Here is a 21,717-nt window from a genome sequence, read left to right as displayed (position 1 = left end):
TGCGTTGAGCATAAGAGAATTCTGGAGGAATGACCTTACTCACCAGATAATTTACAATGTCAGCAAACCATGGCTCTTCTGCCTCAACTCCAAACAACTGTTCGTCTGGGAAGAATTCATTGATTAGAGTGTTGTCGGTAGTTTGTTTGCTGTGATCTTCTAGTCTGGATAAATGATCCGCTACCTGATTTTCTGTGCCCTTTCGATCTTTAATTTCCACATCAAATTCTTGGAGCAATAAAACCCAGCGAATTAGTCTTGGTTTAGAATCCTTCTTTGAGATGAGATATCGAATGGCTGCATGATCAGTATATACCACTACCTTTGTTCCAAGAAGATAAGACCTGAACTTCTCAAAGCTAAAGACAATAGCTAGAAGTTCTTTTTCAGTAGTAGTGTAGTTCAATTGTGCATCATTTAATGTTTTGCTGGCATAGTAGATAACATGAAACACATTGCTTGTTCGTTGGCCCAGTACAGCTCCTACAGCATAATCACTGGCATCACACATTAATTCGAATGGTTTACTCCAATCAGGTGCAGTGATGATAGGTGCTGATGTCAACTTCTTTTTCAAGATTTCAAATGCTTCCAAGCACTCCTCATCAAATTTGAATGGAATGTCTTTCTCTAACAGATTGCAAAGAGGTTTAGAAATTTTCGAGAAATCCTTGATGAACCTCCGATAGAAACCTGCATGACCAAGGAAGCTTCGGATGCCTTTGACTGAAAGTGGTGGAGGAAGATTTTTAATTGTTTCCACCTTCGCTTTATCGACTTCTAGTCCCTTGGCAGATACCTTATGCCCCAATATGATTCCTTCTTGCACCATGAAATGACATTTTTCCCAATTGAGAATCAGATTAGTTTCCACACAGCGCTTAAGAACCATTCTAAGATTTGTGAGGCATTCGTCATAAGATGTTCCAAATACAGAAAAGTCGTCCATGAATACCTCCACATTGATGCCGATCATCTCTGAGAATATTGCCATCATGCACCTTTGAAAAGTGGCTGGTGCACCACATAAACCAAAAGGTACTCTTCGGAATGCGAAAGTACCATAAGGGCATGTAAAGGTTGTCTTTTCTTGATCTTCCGGAGAAATAGCAATCTGATTATAGCCAGAATACCCATCTAACAGACAATAGAAATCATGGCCAGCCAACCTGTCAAGCATCTGATCAATAAAAGGCAGAGGGAAGTGATCTTTTCTTGTAGCTTTATTCAGCTTTCTGTAGTCCATGCAAATCCTCCAACCCGTGACAGTTCTAGTTGAGATGAGTTCCCCTTTTTCGTTGGCTACTACTGTCATTCCTCCTTTCTTAGGCACGCATTGTACTGGGCTCACCCATGAGCTGTCAGAAATTGGATATATGATACCTGCATCGAGCCATTTAAGAATCTCTTTCTTTACAACCTCCTTCATGATAGGATTTAACCTTCTTTGTTGTTCCACTGAAGGTTTGCTTCCTTCTTCAATAAGAATTTTGTGCTGACAAAATGATGGACTGATTCCCTTGATATCAGCTATAGTCCACCCAATTGCTGTTTTGAATTCCCTTAGCACCCTCAAAAGTTTTTCCTCTTCCTCACCTGACAAGTTAGCTGCAATAATAACAGGAAGAGTAGAACGTTCACCAAGAAAAGCATACCTCAAGTGATCCGGTAACGGTTTAAGTTCAAGTTTAGGTGCTTCGATCACTGATGGTTGTAGTGGTTTGTGATCTTCCTTTAATTCTTCTAAGCCAAGAGATTCGACAGGTGGTTCAAAATTCCTTCTCCAAGGTGATGAGTTAAGATGATGGATTTCTTCCAATTCTTCTTCACTGTCCCATTTCTCATCATTGGTAAGGATTGCTTCCAATACATCATCCTGTAAAACCCTTTGGCTATTAGCTTCTGCCGTAGTATCAAGTACATCCATACTGAAACAAGATTCCTCATCGGTTGGTAATTTCATTGCATTGAATACGTTGAACGTGACCGTCTGATCTTGTATTCTCATTGTAAGTTCCCCTTTTTGGACATCGATCAATGTTTGCCCGGTGGCTAAGAAGGGTCTACCCAAGATGATAGGAATCCTTTTGTCTTCTTCAAAGTCAAGAATCACGAAGTTAGCTGGAAATATTAATTGATCAACCTTGACTAGCACATCTTCAATTATACCCCTCGGATATGTGATCGAACGATCAGCCAGCTGTAAAGACATGTTTGTCGGCTTGAGCTCGGGTAGGCCAAGTTGTGTGAAGATAGATAAGGGCATCAGATTGATGCTAGCTCCCAAGTCGCACAGACACTTATCAAAAGAGAACTTCCCAATAGTGCAAGGGATAGTGAAACTTCCCGGATCTTTAAGCTTAGGTGGTAATTTCTGTTGAAGCACAGCACTACATTCCTCCGTTAAAGCCACTGTCTCTAACTCCTCGAGCCTTAGCTTTTTTGAAAGAATACCCTTCATAAACTTGGCATAGCTAGGCATTTGCTCGAGTGCTTCAGCAAACGGGATGTTGATGTGAAGCTTTTTGAACACTTCAAGGAATTTACCAAATTGCTTATCCAGCTGCTGTTTTTTTAACCTCCTAGGAAATGGAGGTGGTGGGTATAATGGTTTTGACACCGGAGCAGCTGTAGGGATAGCCTTATCTTTTTCAACAGTAGAGTTGATTCCAATTGTGTTTGAAGGAAGTTCTGCTGGAATTTCTTGCGGTTCATCACCCTGATCTTGTACTAATGTTGAGGCAGGCCCTGTTGTAGTTTTTCCAGATCTCAGCGTAATGGATTGGACTTGCTCTTTAGGGTCCCTCTTACCTGGTACCTCTGTATCACTAGGGAGATTCCCCTGTGGTCTGTTCAGTAAAGCATTAGCTAACTGACCGACTTGTGTCTCCAAAGCTTTTAAAGTTACTGCCTGACTCTTGTACATGAGCCTTAGTTCTTCCATGTCAGACCTTTCGTTAGCTGATTGCCCATGATTCTGAAATCCCGGCGGGTGATATGGTTGTTTAGGTGCATACTGTTGTGAAATCCCAGCCTGACTGTACTGTTTAGGTCCTTGTTGAAATCCTTGTTGAGGTTGGTTATACCCCTGGTTATTACTCCAGCTGAAATTAGGATGATTTCGGTTGTTAGGATGATAAGTAGCTGGAGCAGGCTGTTGACCTCTCTGAAAGTTGCTCACAAATTGTGCTGATTCACTAGAAATGGCACACTGATCAGTAGCATGAGTACCAGCACATAATTCGCAAATAATGATTGGCTGTTGAATTCCTTGGTGAGCCAGAGAATCGACTTTCATCGTGAGAGCTTTAAGTTGAGCTGCTATAGCTGTAGACGTGTCAAGATCAAGAATTCCGGCTACTTTCCCTTGAGTAAGTCTTTGAGTAGGGTTCTGATATTCATTAGCCTCCATCATTTCAATAAGATCATAAGCTTCTTCATAACTCTTAGCCCATAGCGCACCTCCAGAAGCAGCATCAAGCATAGGTCTGGATTGAGGTCCAAGACCATTGTAGAAACTGTTTATTTGCATCCAATCCGGCATACCATGGTGGGGACACTTTCTTAGCATCTCTTTATACCTCTCCCAGGCTTCACAGAATGTTTCTCCTGATTGTTGAGAGAACTGAGATAGAGCATTTCGTAGCGCAGCAGTCTTTGCCATGGGGAAGAATTTAGTGAGAAATTTCTGAGCTAGATCTTCCCATGTAGTAATCGAACCAGATGGTAAAGAATGTAACCATCCCTTGGCCTTATCCTTCAGTGAAAATGGGAAAAGTCTTAGCTTCACAGCCTCATCAGAGACGTCATTAAATTTGAAAGTGTCACAGATCTCTATAAAATTCCGTATATGCATATTAGGGTCTTCAGTAGGAGAACCCCCATACTGTACCGAGTTCTGGACCATTTGAATAGTTCCTGGTTTGATTTCAAAGGCTTTGGCTGCGATTGCAGGCCTGACAATGCTTGATTGGATATCATCGATCTTTGGCATAGAGAAATCCTTCAATGCCTTGCTGTCTGGTTGTGCTTCAGGTTCTGTCATTGTTTCAGAATCAGAAGAAGAAGTAGAAGATGAATCAATTGCTTTCTTACGGGTCTGAGAACGTGTTTGCATAAACGCGATCCAAGTACCTGAAATAAAGAAAAGAAGAAAAGTGAGAAGAGAATAGAATCCTAGTCAGTGAATTTTAATGCACACTGATAACAAGTACATAAACTAATTAATTAACACCGAGTCCCCGGCAGCGGCGCCAAAAACTTGTTCGGTGAAATCTACACGCAAGCGCACGTGATCATAAGTAATATATTTGTTCGTTCCCACAGAGACTGGTGAATTAAGAATACGCACCTATGCAACAATGTATGATCAATTATCACTGCTAAGACAATTAACAAGGATTGGTTTCTTTTATACTAATAACTAAAATTACTAATCAAATTCAGAATAGGAAAACACATGGGATTCTAACTTCATTATCGAATTCATCTAGAATTGAAATTACTGATTAACATGCGACTGTTGATCCTAATCAGACAACACGAAAGTAATACATGCCAACTCTCGTTGCACACATATCATACCAATCAAAATCCGCAATTAAGACAGAAATCTCATGGACACCAACAAAGCTCAGACCCTATATCTCTATAGCGGTAGTGTAAGCAGAGAGGTTTAATAACAAGTCGTCTATCGTGATTACACAGGGTGATAAAAATAGTTCAAGTCTATCACAAATTATGTTCATTCACATAATCCTATGTTTACATGGCATAGTTCTAAATTCAATCATCCACTCTCGCTTCAGAAAGAATTAACAAACAACTTAGAAGTTAGCTACTCTCCTAAGAAGAATAAGTACGGCTCATGCAAAGAAATCAACGTACATCACAAAATCAATCCAACAATCTCGTTACTAAACTACATCGATAAATCCATTAGAATCCCATGAAGGCGGTTAGTTCATAATCGAACTAATCGACATCATGGTTTCTAATGAAAACATGATAAATAAAAGACAAGAATTAAATAGAATAAAAATGCTTGAATTAATAATAAAGATCACACGTTACAGATTGAAGTTCACGATCTCGCTCGAAACTGTCACTTCCTCGCGAAGAACGATCTAATACAACTGATAATGTGCTTCGATTATTAAACTAAATTACGATATTATTCTCTACTAAAACTACTTCTATACGGCTAGGGTTTTACACACGAGAAATAAAAAATACATTGACCAAGTCACACGGGCCTCGACCGCTGCGAAAATCCACTAAAAAGCTGTAAAAATCGGCCCGGGGAAGTTCTGCTGGGCGCGGCCGCGCTAACTTAGCGCAGGCGCGCTAGTGGTTGCAGTCTGTAGCGCGGGCGCGCTAACAAGTAGCGCGGGCGCGCTACTGTCTGCACTGTTGGCCCTGTTTCTTCGTTTCTCGCTCGTTCTCGCGTGTATGTCCTTCCTCGCTTCTAGTACCACTTCCGTAGGTGATCACGGTTGCATTTAGCATATGCAACAAGCCCTTTAAACCCCTAGATAGCTCTAGTGGACGAGTGTGCTCTCGTGAGGGTTTGTAGAAGATGTACCCACAAAATCCCAAGTCGTGATGAATCCACAATTCTCTATTCTTGCAAATAATGCACCAAAAACGACCTAAAATGATAGAAAATCACTTCATCACCTCAACTCGTGACCTGCACAGAAAAACAATAAAAACACATCAAAAGACACTAAACACTTAAGTACAACCAACCAATTTAAGCGGAAATGAAGGCCTATAAGTGTGTATAAATACCACTTATCATTGTTGCAGGACATCCACAGTAAAGGCACGTGGCTCATTTCGGGTCTTCTTCTAATGCGCAATTTGAGCCTCTATTTATAGCGAGACAGCCACATCAAAAGCAGCAACAGGTACACAGGATGGGGACACCTGTCCAGAACACACTGCAATCTTCTTACATTGAGGAAGCAAGCTCGAATTTCAATTTCCAAGTATAGTTAGATTTTATATTGCACCTGGCCAGTAATTAACTTATAATCTTGATGTAATACCTAAGTTAGTTTTAGTTTTATGCACTAGTACTTATATTGGTATGGTTGCTAGTTGGTTGGCTTGGACCTCCGTTTTTTGTATTTGGATTGTGTTTGTCGCTGAATATTGGTTGGTAAATTTGAAATGGGAAGTGCTATTGCCTTTTCTTTTTTCTGTAAAGTGTTGGCAAAGAGTTTTTGTAAAGTGTAGGTATTATTGTAAATGGTTCATATTTCTCTGTTGCTAAATATCAAAAACTGTTGGTAAAGATTTAAAAAAACGTAGGTAAAGGTAGAAAAGGTTTATATAAAAGTGTAACTATAACTAACAAGATGTTGCCATTGATAACTTAGTTTTTAAAGTTTAGTGTTACAGTAGCACAAATGGTGTTACTATAGACCTATAGTTACAGCTCTTTTAGTGTTACCAAAACAAAACAAAGTGTAGGCGTAGAGGTATATGGTTACACTTTTTCAGGTGTAACTAAAAAATGAAAAAGTGTTACCCTAGACCCCTATGGTAGAACCGATTTTAGTTACGATCCTGTTTGGTGAAAAAGTGTTACCATAGCCATTTTTCTCCCCCGCTTCCTTGCAGCAAAATTTACGCCCAAGCAAAATATTTCCTCTTTCAAAACATAAAGGAAAAAAGTTATAAACATAAGCTAAAAAGTATAGACTCCTGATAAAAACTAACAACTACAACGCTATGACATTTTCCCTTTTCTTGTCTTATGCATATGAGAGATTAGATATTACTCTTTATAGTAATAATAAGTATGACTGTGAGAAGTGATTACATCATGTGAAAAGAATAGCGAGATTTAGGATTTTATAACAAATTTTTGCATATACAGATTCTTATTCTTGTTGATAGATTGAACACTCACTCTGGTCAATGATTGCCAAAAAGGGGGAGAAGGAGTTCAAAATAATATGAAGCTTACAAATGATCAAAAGAATCTTATAACGAAGCTGGAAAAAAATTGTTTATTATTGTCTGAACAAAAATATTAAGTGGTGTTGTTATTCAACTTAAAATAAAAGTCAAGTGGAAGCTGAAATTTAAATGATTGGTAAGAGCTGAAAATTAGAAAATTCAGATTATAATCTATGAAGATGAAGCTGGAAACTACTATGTAGATCGAGTATTAGAATCTGATATATTCAAGTGGTAGCTACTGGTAAATCAATACAAGTGGTTATTATGTATTCGGATTAGAACTAAACAAAGTTTTCAGAAGCACATAAGATATCAAGAATTTGAGAACAGAGTTTTCAGATGTACAGAAGAAAGCGGAAATTACTAACAGGAAAAAAGAAGGAATCAATGGAAGCTATAAACAAGCTATCAGAGAACAAACGCAGAAATCAATCTTGAAACACAAAGGTACAAAGAATTCAAACTCATGATGATGATATGACTTACTTCACAAATTTTGAAGAAGTTTTGGAATCAATGAATCAGTTGTATTTATGCTTTATTTAACAAAGTATAAATTGAGGGAGATTGTTACATAGAAAGATTCATTTATGCATCAGGAGATCATCACAATGATGCAACACAAAACAATGCAGTTGACGGAAACTGATGGCCGCATCAGCAACTGATGGAACCGCATGAGCAAGCGGATACTTGATCAGTATCGAGTACAATCAGTATATGGAGATGAGTTTGAGAAGGAAAGAAAGAAGATTGATATGATATAGCTTATTTATAGATATACACCTTTGTTTGAGTAAATCAAGTTGGTAATTGTAAAAGCTGGGTACTATATAAACACAGATTATTAGGTCTTACGAAGATACGAGTAAGGAGCACAACACGAGTAATTTTTGTGTAACCTAGCAGCTCTTGAGAATGTTATTTATGTTGAGAGAGTATTGTAATAGTTCTTATAGTGATCAATAAGAGCTGAGTCAATTTGAATCTTGTTTGTTGTCAATAATAGAGTATTCAACATTTGATTGAACAATAGATAAAATTCCGCTTAAACTCTATTGATCAAGTCAAGGCCTAACATTATGAAAGTTATGTAAGAATGAAGAAAACTAATTTTAATAAATTCAGCTAGCTAACTTAGTCCTACTTTCCTGCGATTGCTGCAAATTTAGAACTAAGGCATGATTGTAATGTTTTTGTTGGCCTTCACCCACTTGTTGATGCAGGAGGCTTTTTCACTGTAATACGCCTATCAGATTTTCTATGAGGTCCTAGGGAACAATTTCTATTTCACTTCTTTTTCTTTTTTTCTTTATTTATTTGTTCCATGATTCCATGTACTTTACCTAAATGAATTAGCTCTGTTTTTTATATTCACTGAATTAAGATGAGAGAGACAGAGAAATATGAATATATATGGATATTACTCTAACTCCTTGATACCTAATATATCTTTTCAAGTTTTAGTCATGCACATTTAATTAATTAAGACCATTATATGCCAGGCATGAATGTTTATAGCACTGAGGAGAAGAAATGTATTATGGAACCAACGCTGAAGTGAGCAGGGATCTGAACATTGTTCGCACAAAATCACGCAAGTATACGTGATCACAAGTAATATAGAATATAATTCAACTTCGTTCCCACAGAGACTGGTGTATTCAGAAATATGCACTTATGCACCAATGTATGATTATTATTCAATGCTTAGACAAGTATCAAATTGGGTTTTGGTTTTCTACTTAACTAATTCGATTCGAATTATGAAACTAAGAATTATCAACTAAGAGAATAACGATTTACTAATGATAATAAAGCATGGGATTCTAGCTTCATTAACAACTTCATTCAGAGTTCTACCTTATTCGATTGTAATGGTTGATGACTAATCAGATAACACGAGACTGATACACGCTAATTGTCGTTATACGTGCACCATACTACTACACATCCACATTTAAGATAGAAGGTAACAGACACCAATTATACTTATATCCTATATGTCTATAGAATTTGAAAACATAACGGTTGAAGAGCAAGTTATCTATCAAGATTACACAGGGCGATGCAAGATGGGTAAAATCACATCACAAGTCATGTTATCGAACACGAAACCTATGCTCGCATGGCAAGTTCTAAATCAATATATTCACTGTCGCATCAATAAAGATTAACAATCAATCTTAGATGTTAGCTACGCATCCAAGACGAATAAGCACAACCAATACGAGGAAATCAAACCATCACATATGAACAAGACAAATTAACTACTGAAATTCATTGATAAATCCGCTAAAATCCCATGACAACGATTAGTTCATAATCGAACTACTCATCATCATGGGTTCGAATGTAAACATTATACTAGATGTCTAAAGCAAATACGAAGTACTAGAGTAAGAGTTATGAAACAAATCCGAACGAGAATCCACAATCACGCCTACTTCGAAGAATTACAAAGATGAAATTATGAAACTAGATCTTCTTTTTAGCCGTCACGTGCTCTCCGAATGTTTCTAGGTTATTAGACTTCTCCCTTGAGCTTTGCTTTAAGTCCCACAGCGATCGGGCCTTCAAACGGATCAAGAATAGGCAATTTGGACTTTTTCTCCCATCAGAATGGGGTGGAGACCCCGTCAGTGGGGTGGAGACCCCGTCTTGGCAGCCTCTATTCTGCTGAAGTGGGGTGGAGACCCCATCAGTGGGGTGGAGACCCCATCTTGGCAGATTTTTCCTCTTCAGAACGGGGTGGAGACCTTGTAAGTGGGGTGGAGACCCCATCTGGGCAGCCCCGAATGCTTTTGGAACCTCCTTTCCCTTTTCTCCTTCCTTGCTCGCTCGATCCCTACGCCGTTTCTTCCACCTTTTAGCCTTGAATCCACCCTTCATCCTCCTTCTAGGAAACCTACACAACACCACAAGAACACATCAAAAACACCACATACTTGAGACCAAATCATCAATTTAAGTCGAAACGAAGGCATTCCAAGTGGATATGAAATCCACTTATCACACCCCCAAACTTAAACCGATGCTTGTCCTCAAGCATAGACACACACACAAACTACTAATGCAATGCATGAATGCATCTATATGCCTATGTCTACTCAAATCATGAAGTGTAATCTTTGTCAACATAGCATCCTCAGAATATGCAACATTCTCGGTATTCATCTCGTTCACATCTTAGCCATGTTCTCGTCCACTACAAGTGTGAAGTGCATCATGTGTGCTAGCATGCTCTCTAGTGAAACAAAACAAAACTATCAAACTTCAACAGAGTCCTCACTATGAGCCGTTAATCAGAATCAGGCTTAAACACTTCTTTACTAAAGAGTCAACTACAATTTAGAGTCACTAAAGAATTCCTATGCCTTTCCTATTTTTTTTTCTATTTTTTTCTTTCTTTTTCTTGCTAAGTCTAAGGTTGGGACGCTTCTCAGTGTAAGTGAGTCACGACCTCCATTCGACTTCGCTTATTTCTTTCTCTTTTTTTTAATCAAGTAATTCTCCAATAATCAAGGGTTGTGAAAAGTCACCAAGAATTTGCTTATTCTAATACATTTGCACTTAATACCAGCACAAGTACATGGATCGTCCCTTTCACATGACATTGCATTTTACCCATTGATCTCAAAGGAGTACCTGATAATTTTTATTCTTTTTTTTAGAAAGGCATATTCATCCCTTAACTCCCCCAAACTTAAGATTTACAAACTCTAAGTTCAAAAGGGGAATAATCCTAATTCTACGCCCGACTCAACGTGAGGACTCAAGAAATAAGTTAGTCTAAGTCTTATCTCTAGAGCATAGGTGGAATTACAATTTTCACACAAGCAGTTTCCAAGAAACAAGGCATCACACATGATCAAGATTACTAGCCAAGAACTTATGCACATAAACTCATCATAGGACATCAACATGGAAAACAACTTCAAGATTAATGCAAATGCAACTATATGAACTACTCACACCTCCTAAACACAAGCATATATATAAGAAAAAACGAAACGAAAATGAACTAATATGCAAACTAAAATGAACTAATATGCAAACAATATGAGATAATATGCTAAACTACATGCAACATGCAACTTATATGCACACATTATATACTAGTCCTTAGATTACCACCCCCAAACTTAAAATGTTCAATGTCCTCCTTGAAGGTGATAAAAAGGATCGAATGTACCTAGAAGGAGTCCGAGTGATCGCCCTCCTCGGGTGGAGGATCAGGTGGTGAATATACCATGCCATCTCCAAACACTGGCCAATCAACCTCAACACCAATGGCTCGAAAAGCACTCACAAGAGCCTGAGTCAAATCCTTTGCAAAACGACGGTGAATGTTATGCATGTCATCTATGCACCGTGACAACCTTCTAAACTGCACATCACTTAAGAGATCCGGTGGTAGTTTGAGGTCGAGTATGGGAGCTTCTTCAATAGATGGTTTAAGATGCTCCTGAAAATTTTTAAGCTCTGTTACTCCTTGAGACTCGAATGGCATATCAACCTTCCTCTTCCATGGAGATGCATTCAAGAACTGAAGTTGCTCTGCTTCCTCTTCATCTCCGAATTCAGCTTCACCTGTTATAACCCTTTCTAATATGACAGTTTTCAGCCTTTGGTCAATTTCCGGATGAGCTGCAGCTTCTATTGGCTCCACCTTAAAGCATTCTTTTTCGTCAGTTGGAAATTTCATTGCGTTGAATACTTTAAAAGTGACACTCTGATCTTGAGCTCTCATATTAAGCTCTCCCTTTTGCACATCGATCAAAGTTTGGCCTGTAGCTAAGAACGGCCTTCCCAAGATAATGGGAATCTTCTCATCCTCCTCAAAGTCCAGAATGACAAAATCAGCAGGGAAGATGAGCTTATCCACCTTAACCAAGACATCTTCCACTATACCTCTCGGGTATGTGATGGACCGATCAGCCAGTTGTAAGTACATGTTTGTAGGTTTCGGCTCCGGCAGACCAAGTTTCTTGAAGACAGACAACAGCATCAGATTGATGCTAGCTCCCAAATCACACAAGCACTTGTCGAAAGATATCTTTCCAATAGTGCACGGGATTGTGAAACTTCCCGGATCTTTCAGCTTCGGAGGCAATTTCTGCTGCAACACTGCACTGCACTCCTCGGTCAAAGCTACAGTCTCCAATTCCTCAAGTTTGAGTTTTCGAGAAAGAATACCTTTCATGAATTTAGAATAACTCGGCATTTGTTCTAGAGCCTCCACAAAAGGTATGTTTATTTGTAATTTCTTGAAAACCTCTAGAAATTTGGAGAATTGCTTGTCGAGCTTATGCTTCTGAAGTCTCTTCGGAAAAGGGGGAGGTGGATATACTTGCTTGACCCCAGTATCAGTTTTCGGGCTAGACTTTTCGGCTGAATCCTTGCTTTCTTCCTCGTTGATTTTATTCTTGTCAGCTTCAACAACAGTTTTTCCACTATCAGACTCAGATGAGAGCACGGGCGTTTCAACCTGTTGATCACTCTCTTCCTTGTTTCGCTCTGTTGCTGATTCTTTATCCTTCGTAACCTTTCCGGACCGTAAGGTGACAGCCTGTACCTGTTCCTTCACTTCCTTCTTGCCCGGATTGGCCTCAGTATCACTAGGAAGAGTTCCTTGTGGTCTATTAATCAACGCACTAGCAATTTGCCCAATCTGATTCTCCAAAGTCTTGATTGACACTGATTGGCTTTTAACCATTAGTCTTAATTCTTCCAATTCTGATCTTTCATTGGAAGACTGTTCAGCCACACCATGATTTTGTTGCTGGAATCCAGGTGGATGGAATTGCTGCCTCGGTGCAAACTGTTGTTGAAGACCAGAAGGGTTAAAAAGTCTAGATCCTTGTTGCTGAAACTGTTGCTGCTGTTGTGGCATGTAGTTCTGATTATTGCTCCAGCTGAAATTCGGATGATTCCGATTATTGGGATGATAAGTGGCCGGAGCTGGTTGTTGCGACCTCTGAAAGTTGCTCACAAACTGAGTAGATTCGCTCGATATAGCACACTGATCCGAAGAATGTGCTCCAGCACAGAGCTCGCAGACTGAAGGTGGCTGCTGATTTCCTAGATTTGCCAAAGAATCCACATTCATAGTAAGAGCCTTAAGCTGAGCAGCTATGGCTGAAGTAGCATCAACATCTAGAATTCCTGCTGCTTTGCCCTGATGAAGACGCTGAGTAGGATTCTGATATTCATTCGTAGCCATCATCTCGATCAACTCATAAGCCTCATCATAGCTCTTAGCCCATAGAGCTCCACCTGATGCAGCATCGAGCATTGGCCTCGATTGAGGACCCAAACCATTATAAAAGCAATTAATAACCATCCAATCAGGCATCCCATGATGTGGGCACTTTCGAAGCATCTCCTTGTAGCGTTCCCAAGCTTCATATAAAGTTTCACCAGACAGCTGAGAGAATTGAGTAATAGCATTCCTGATTGCAGCTGTTTTAGCAATAGGGAAGAACTTAGTGAGAAATTTCTGAGCCAGATCCTCCCATGTCGTAATAGATCCTGTAGGAAGAGAATGCAACCATCCTTTCGCTTTATCCCTCAGAGAAAATGGGAATAGCCTCAATTTGATGGCCTAATCAGTAACCCCATTGAACTTGAAAGTGTCGCAGATCTCAATGAAATCCCGAATATGCATATTAGGATCCTCTGTTGGAGAACCCCCAAACTGCACTGAGTTCTGTACCATCTGAATAGTGCTCGGTTTGATCTCAAAAGTGTGTAGGAACAATGGACCTTGGTCCTGCGTTTTATGATACTAATTAAAAGTTCGAACAGAATATTAACCTTAATCGCTACGGCGCAAGCGATTCAAATCCACGTCTTCTATTGTATTCCTTGATTCTCCTTGGACGAAGTGTGGCCTTCGATCTCCCAAGGTGTGCCTCTCCTTCAAGCTCCGAAAACCCAAAACCCTAGCTGTCTCCTTGAGAAAAACGTCTGCCTCTCTCTGACTCTAGGATTAATTCATTTTGGTGTGTCTTTCAGCTTTAGGAGAACGAGAATATATATAGGCTACAGCAGGGATCATGGATCATTAGGTCAGGCCTTCCAATGACATTCCGGGCCAGGCCCAATGTCATTAAATATTAATTCTATCCACTAAAGAACTAATATTTGCACTACCTTTCCTAATTCCGTAAATTAATTATTTAATTCGGCTCCCATATTAATTGCTTATAAATTCCCCATGTTTAAGATATCGCATGTCCATTAATTAAATTAATTTCTGACAATTAATTTAATTAATATCTTTTATCCTTGATCATCCACTCAACCTTATAATTATGCAAGAACAAATCTGCCTGCAGGACTAAAGCATAATTATCTTTATGAGCTTTCAAGAGGACATCATCACCCGAATATATTTTTCGGACACGGTATCCTTTTATAGTCAATATCCCACTCTGTATATAATGTCATTGCCCAATACATAAATTCGTAATTTAAAATAAATTATTATGAGTCAAGGCATGTGCATTAAATACAACATCATAGAATCTTAGTTCTTTATTGTCAGAATTAAAGAAACAATTATTCTACTATTTTGATCCCGTTCAATATACACAAAGTATATAAGTATTATTCAATAGTCAAGATAAACTATTTCCAAATAATACTTCAGCCGTTCCAGTGGTTTGTCTAACACCACCTCGACTGTGAACCCTTATTATATTATATAAGGAGTCTAACAATCTAATCTTCTGCTATCCCATTTGATACTAGATTGTCTACAATATATAATATACAGACAGTGTGAAAACATGCATTCAAGATCCTCAAATAATTGTTATATACTTCAAACGAATATTTCAGTATAACCCTAACAATCTCCCACTTATACTCAAGATATTCTTTGAGTATATCAGTGTTTATTACAAGCAATCCACTACCAACTATAATAACTATGTGACCAAGTATCTGACTCCTATCGCTTCCACGTGCTCCTGAAAAGCCTTAGCTGGTAAGCTCTTCGTGAAAGGATCTGCCCGGTTATCCTTCGATGCTATGTCAGCCACAATGATATCTCCTCGCTTAACGAACTGTCGTATGAGGTGATACTTACGCTCTATGTGTTTCGCTGCCCTATGGGCCCGCGGTTCCTTGGTATTCACCACAGCACCAGTGTTATCACAATAAATCGTGATTTGCTGTGGCAGATTAGGAACCACACCCAAATCCAGCAGGAAGTTTCGGAACCATATAGCCTCTTTGGCTGCCTCCGAGGCTGCCACATATTCGGCTTCCATGGTTGAGTCCGCGATGCATTTCTGCTTCACACTCCTCCATATTACGGCTCCACCTCCCAAAGTAAAAACACATCCCGAGGTGGACTTTCTCTTATCCTTATCCGTCTGGAAATCCGAATCGGTATATCCCAGAGGCACTAAATCAGAGGACTTGTAAACCAGCATATACTCCTTAGTCCTTCGCAGGTACTTGAGTATTGCTTTTACAGCACTCCAATGTTCTTGTCCTGGGTTTGACTGGTATCTGCTAACCATGCCCACGGCAAAACAGATATCAGACCTCTTACATAACATTGCATACATTAGGCTCCCACATGCCGAAGCATAAGGAACTGCCTTCATGTTCTCTATCTCCTTAGGTGTCGAAGGACACTGCCTCTTTGATAGAGTAACTCCATGTCTGAAGGGTAAATTACCCTTCTTGGAGTCCTGCATGTTAAAACGAGCTAATACGTCATCTATGTAGGGCTCCTGAGATAAAGCCAACATCCTTTTCTTGCGATCCCTTATAAGTTTGATCCCAAGGATGTATGCTGCTTCACCTAAGTCCTTCATTTCAAATTGTTTGAACAACCATGCCTTTATTGAAGACAACATCTTAACATTGTTTCCAATGAGTAAAATGTCATCAACATAAAGCACTAGAAAAACCACTGCATTTCCCTCACATCTCTTATACACGCATGCTTCGCTTGGACATTGATCAAATCCATATGACTGGATTGCCTGATCAAAGCGAATGTTCCAATACCTAGAAGCTTGTTTAAGTCCATAAATAGACCTCTTCAGCTTACAAACAAGATGCTCTTGGCCTTCTTTAATGAATCCCTCTGGTTGCTGTATATAGATGCTTTCCTCAAGATTTCCATTAAGGAAAGCTGTCTTGACATCCATTTGCCAAATCTCATAATCGAGATGAGCTGCTATAGATAAAAGAATACGGATTGACTTAAGCATGACTACTGGCGAAAAGGTTTCCTCATAATCGATACCTACTTTCTGAGTATACCCTTTCGCAACAAGTCTTGCTTTCCAGGCTTTCACCTTTTTGTCTGATCCCCTCTTTTTCTTGTAGACCCACTTACATCCAATAGGTTTTACACCTTTGGGTGGTTCCACGAGCTCCCAGACCTGATTAGAATACATTGATTCCATCTCAGAATCCATTGCCTTTTGCCAAAGACTTGCATCTTTGTCCTGTATTGCCTCTTCGTATGTCCGGGGATCATCATCATGTTCACCAGGGACCAAGTCCGAAGACTCTCCCAAAAACATGAATCTGTCGGGCTGTCGAACAACCCTCCCACTACGACGAGGAACTGGTGCGGTATTAGTGACCGGTTGCACAGTCTGCTGTGGTTGTTCTACTTGTACTACAGGTTCATTATTCGTCCCTCCCACTAGTTCCTCTAAAACGATACTACTCTCGGGTTTGTGATTCATTATATAGGTCTTCCTCTAAGAATCTTGCATTGGTGCTAATAGTGACATCCCGATCCTTAGGACTATAAAATAAATAACCTTTTGTTCCCATGGGGTAGCCTACAAACAGCTTTACTTCTGTACGAGATTCTAGCTTAGTCGCGTTCTTGTTCAGCACATGTGCTGGACAACCTCATATCCGAATGTGTCTCAGACTCGGTTTGTCCCCGGTCCACAATTCTAAAGGGGTTTTAGGAACCGACTTAGAAGGTACTAAGTTCAGAAGATAAGCTGCTGTTTCTAAGGCATGTCCCCAAAAGGACTTGGGTAAATCCGAATAACTCATCATCGATCTAACACTCTCTAAAAGAGACCGGTTCTTTCTCTCTGCTACACCGTTCTGCTGGGGTGTGCCTGGTGCAGTCAACTGGGATTCTATCCCATTCTCTGATAAATATTCCCTGAATTCCCCAAGCAAGTATTCGCCACCACGATCAGATCGTAGTGACCTGATACTTTTATTATGTCGCTTCTCCGTTTTAGCTTTGTACTCTTTGAATTTCTCAAAGCACTCAGACTTACGGCGCAACAAATAAATGTATCCATATCTAGAATAATCGTCAATAAAAGTGACGAAATACTCATAACCACCTCTTGCTTGGATATTCATAGGTCCACATAAATCAGAGTGAACCAATCCTAACACTTCTTTGGCTCTATTCCCCTTTGCCTTGAAAGGCCTATTGGTCATTTTACCTTCCAAGCAGGATTCACAAACTGGAAATGGCTCCACTGCCAATGAGCCTAAAGGCCCGTCTACTACCAGTCTTTGAATCCTCCTCAAATTAATATGACCTAATCTCAAGTGCCAAAGATATGTTTGGTTCAAACTAGAAGGTTCCTTTCTTTTATTAGAGGTAGAAGATGTGTTATTCAATACCCTATGTTGTAGTTGCAGTGCGGGTTGACTAGGATTAATTATATACAAATTGTCTTGCAATGTACCAGAACATATAATCCGTTTATTCATCATAATAGAAACATTACGATCCAAACAAACATTATAACCATCCATAGCAAGTTTAGAAACCGAAATCAAATTCCTTCTAAAAGAAGGTACATAAAGACAATTGTTCAAAACCAAAATCCTATCAGAACCAAAAGATAAATGAATAACTCCTACTGCAACTACTGCTACTTTCGTAGCATCTCCCATGAACACGTAGATCTCACCATCTCTAAGCATTCTGGATTGCTGGAACCCCTGCATAGAGTTACAAACATGATCAGTGGCTCCAGTATCTACACACCAAGTGCTCGTAGATATAGCCGCTACAAATGTTTCTGTAACTAGAGAAAGAGACATACCAGTATCGTTTGTCTTCTTAGGAAGAGGACAATCCTTTTTCCAGTGACCCGACTGCTTGCACCGGTAGCACTTCCCTTTAGGCTTTTTCACACCACCTTGAACTCCCACTGCCTTCACAGCTTTCTGTGTCTGAGCCTTTTTCTTCTTCTTATTGCCTTTCGGCTTAGAGGAAGAACCTTTCTCAGCCACATTCACTTGAACACTCTGGCGAAATAATCCTTCAGCTGCCTGAAGTTCTATCAGCAGTTCCGCAAGACTATACTGCCTTTTGTTCATGTTGTAATTCAAGCGGAACTGCTCAAAACTCTTGGGCAAGCTCATAAGGATAATGTCAATCTGGGTTTCCCCGTCAAGCTCTGCACCAAGGATCTCTATCTCATTCAGATGTGACATCATCTTGAGAACATGATCCCTTACAGGTGTACCTTCAGCCATCTGAGTGTTCATTAAAGCCTTCATGGCTACTTGCCTAGCAGCCCTATTCTGATCTCCAAAAAGTTCTTTGAGATTAAAGAGCATATCTGAAGCAGTGGCCATAGCCTGATGCTGATGCTGCAAAACACCCGACATTGCTGCCAGAATGTAACATCGCGACATCTCATCAGCCTTTGTCCACCGCTTATAATACTCTTTCTCCTCATCAGGAGCATCAGCAGCGGGCTGCTCAGGCTTGGGTTCATAAGTGCAAAACTTGTACTCCTCAGCAGTCAACACAATGTCCAAATTACGTTTCCATTCAATATAGTTAGGTCCGGTAAGTTTGTTATCCTTAAGTATGGTGAACAGTGGATTAAACCCCATTATATCCTGAGAATCATGCATGAAAAAATCACATTACACATAAAGAAGGGTGCATAAAAAATTAAGTCCTATTGGTTCCTCTAACAATTATTAAAATTAAATGCACTAACGTTTAAACACCATAAGTTTCTGGTACGTCACAATGGGTGACATGTATACCACCTAAATTTGTTTAAACGTTACTTCGGTCCTATTACTAAACAATAAGCCACGTTGGGGTGGTCTATATTATTTTTCATAGCTAAGTGTATACCATCATCAAATCTTAAATTACCTGAAACCTATGGAACTTGGTACGCCACGATGGGCGGCATGTATACCTTCCAATATTTCTGGAATAGAATACTTCAATTCAATATTCGTGTCTGGTTTGATTTCTAGGCAGTGGAGGAGTCACATCGGTCTCACTTAATACCCATAAGCCTTCGAAATCGCCCCAAATCAGAGATAAAGAAAATCCGTATCTATTCGTATTAATTTAAGAAGTTTGTTCTAGTAATATCTATAACATTCTAGGCACCATAAATTACATGCCACGATGGGTGACGTATACATAATTTATATTCGCCTTTATGTTAAATTACATACAAACAATGATGGAGACCATGGGATTTAATACCATATTAACTCCCTCTCCCACTTAGAATTTACTTTGAGGATTTTAATCTAGATGCATCGCCCTATGTTATTTCTTCGAAGTCAACATGCATACTATCATGGTTATAGCAACATAAAGAACACATAAAGAACACATAACATGGCAGCATACTAGCATGATTAAAGCATTAATTAAAAACATCCCTATGTCCATGTCATTCTAGCATGCGAAGGGTTAGTATCACATGGCATAACAACACAAACAAGAAACACATAATAACAATAATCAAGAATCATAATAAAGCACATCCACTATTATGGCCCCGGAAAAATCAGCTTCGAATTCATCCTTCGTCAGAATCCAGATCTGTCCAGAAAACTTCGAGAGCCCGTTTGGAGGCCTAAACGGCCTCAGAATGCCTCGAAAAATCCCGAAAAACACCTTCGAAATCACCTCAACCGGGATTCCCCGGGTTGTGGCTAGCTCCGTCTCGTTCTGCCGTCTCCGAAAAGTGCTCATTCGCCCAAATCGGACACCGTATGCAAAAGTTACGCCCAAAACAGTGCAGCACCCCCGAAACCCTAATCGCAGCAGCGGAAGATCCTTGTTTCTTGCAGCCCCGTTGATCAAACAACTACATACTAATTGTACAGACGAACCAGCCTATTCTATTAATCAGATCATAATCTAAAACAATTACAAATTGAATTACAAGATTAAACTATCACGATCAACCCTCGTGATTTACAACAGCCACGATAAACCACGTGGAATCCAAACATAACAGAATAATTAAAACACGGCCATAATAGTGGACAACGACCTGCATCACAGAATCACTATATACATGCATATATAATCATGACATGGACTACATATCATAAATCGCAGAACCGCAACCTGGCTCTGATACCATTGTAGGAACAATGGACCTTGGTCCTGCGTTTTATGATACTAATTAAAAGTTCGAACAGAATATTAACCTTAATCGCTACGGCGCAAGCGATTCAAATCCACGTCTTCTACTGTATTCCTTGATTCTCCTTGGACGAAGTGTGGCCTTCGATCTCCCAAGGTGTGCCTCTCCTTCAAGCTCCGAAAACCCAAAACCCTAGCTGTCTCCTTGAGAAAAACGTCTGCCTCTCTCTGACTCTAGGATTAATTCGTTTTGGTGTGTCTTTCAGCTTTAGGAGAACAAGAATATATATAGGCTACAGCAGGGATCATGGATCATTAGGTCAGGCCTTCCAATGACATTCCGGGCCAGGCCCAATGTCATTAAATATTAATTCTATCCACTAAAGAACGAATATTTGCACTACCTTTCCTAATTCCGTAAATTAATTATTTAATTCGGCTCCCATATTAATTGCTTATAAATTCCCTATGTTTAAGATATCGCATGTCCATTAATTAAATTAATTTCTGACAATTAATTTAATTAATATCTTTTATCCTTGATCATCCACTCAACCTTATAATTATGCAAGAACAAATCTGCCTGCAGGACTAAAGCATAATTATCTTTATGAGCTTTCAAGAGGACATCATCACCCGAATATATTTTTCGGACACGGTTTCCTTTTATAGTCAATATCTCACTCTGTATATAATGTCATTGCCCAATACATAAATTCGTAATTTAAAATAAATTACTTAATTTATGAGTCAAGGCATGTGCATTAAATACAAGTGTCAATCACTATATCCGGATTAAGAACTTAAGCATTAATAACATCATAGAATCTTAGTTCTTTATTGTCAGAATTAAAGAAACAATTATTCTACTATTTTGATCCCGTTCAATATACACAAAGTATATAAGTATTATTCAATAGTCAAGATAAACTATTTCCAAATAATACTTCAGCCGTTCCAGTGGTTTGTCTAACACCACCTCGACTGTGGACCCTTATTATATTATATAAGGAGTCTGACAATCTAATCTTCTGCTATCCCATTTGATACTAGATTGTCTACAATATATAATATACAGACAATGTGAAAACATGCATTCAAGATCCTCAAATAATTGTTATATACTTCAAACGAATATTTTAGTATAACCCTAACAAAGTGTTGGCCTCGATCGCTGGCCTGACAATGCTCGACAGAATATCATTGATTTTAGGCTCAGAGAAAGCCTTAAGAGCCTTAGTATCATTCGCTGGTGGTCGATCACCCATTGTAGTGTTCACTATCGTTTCTTCCTTAACCAATGCTTCCTTACGAGCTTGAGAATGTGTTCGCATACACGTCACTCAAGTACC

General features: G+C 39.3%; 2 non-coding genes across 2 annotated transcripts; both read left to right on the top strand.

Annotated features, from left to right (window-relative positions):
• The first annotated feature begins 3,542 nt into the window (after nt 1-3,542).
• On the top strand, nt 3,543-3,649 carry LOC135151813 (small nucleolar RNA R71). The gene has a single exon (XR_010290728.1). It is a non-coding gene; the product is annotated as a small nucleolar RNA R71 (small nucleolar RNA).
• A 9,682-nt stretch (nt 3,650-13,331) lies between these two features.
• Nucleotides 13,332-13,438, top strand: LOC135151885 (small nucleolar RNA R71). Its single transcript, XR_010290792.1, has one exon. It is a non-coding gene; the product is annotated as a small nucleolar RNA R71 (small nucleolar RNA).
• Nucleotides 13,439-21,717: the final 8,279 nt, after the last annotated feature.

Source organism: Daucus carota, chromosome 3, assembly GCF_001625215.2.
Source record: "Daucus carota subsp. sativus chromosome 3, DH1 v3.0, whole genome shotgun sequence".
NCBI classification, from domain to species: domain Eukaryota; kingdom Viridiplantae; phylum Streptophyta; class Magnoliopsida; order Apiales; family Apiaceae; genus Daucus; species Daucus carota.
This window is presented reverse-complemented; position numbering and strand designations above follow the sequence as displayed.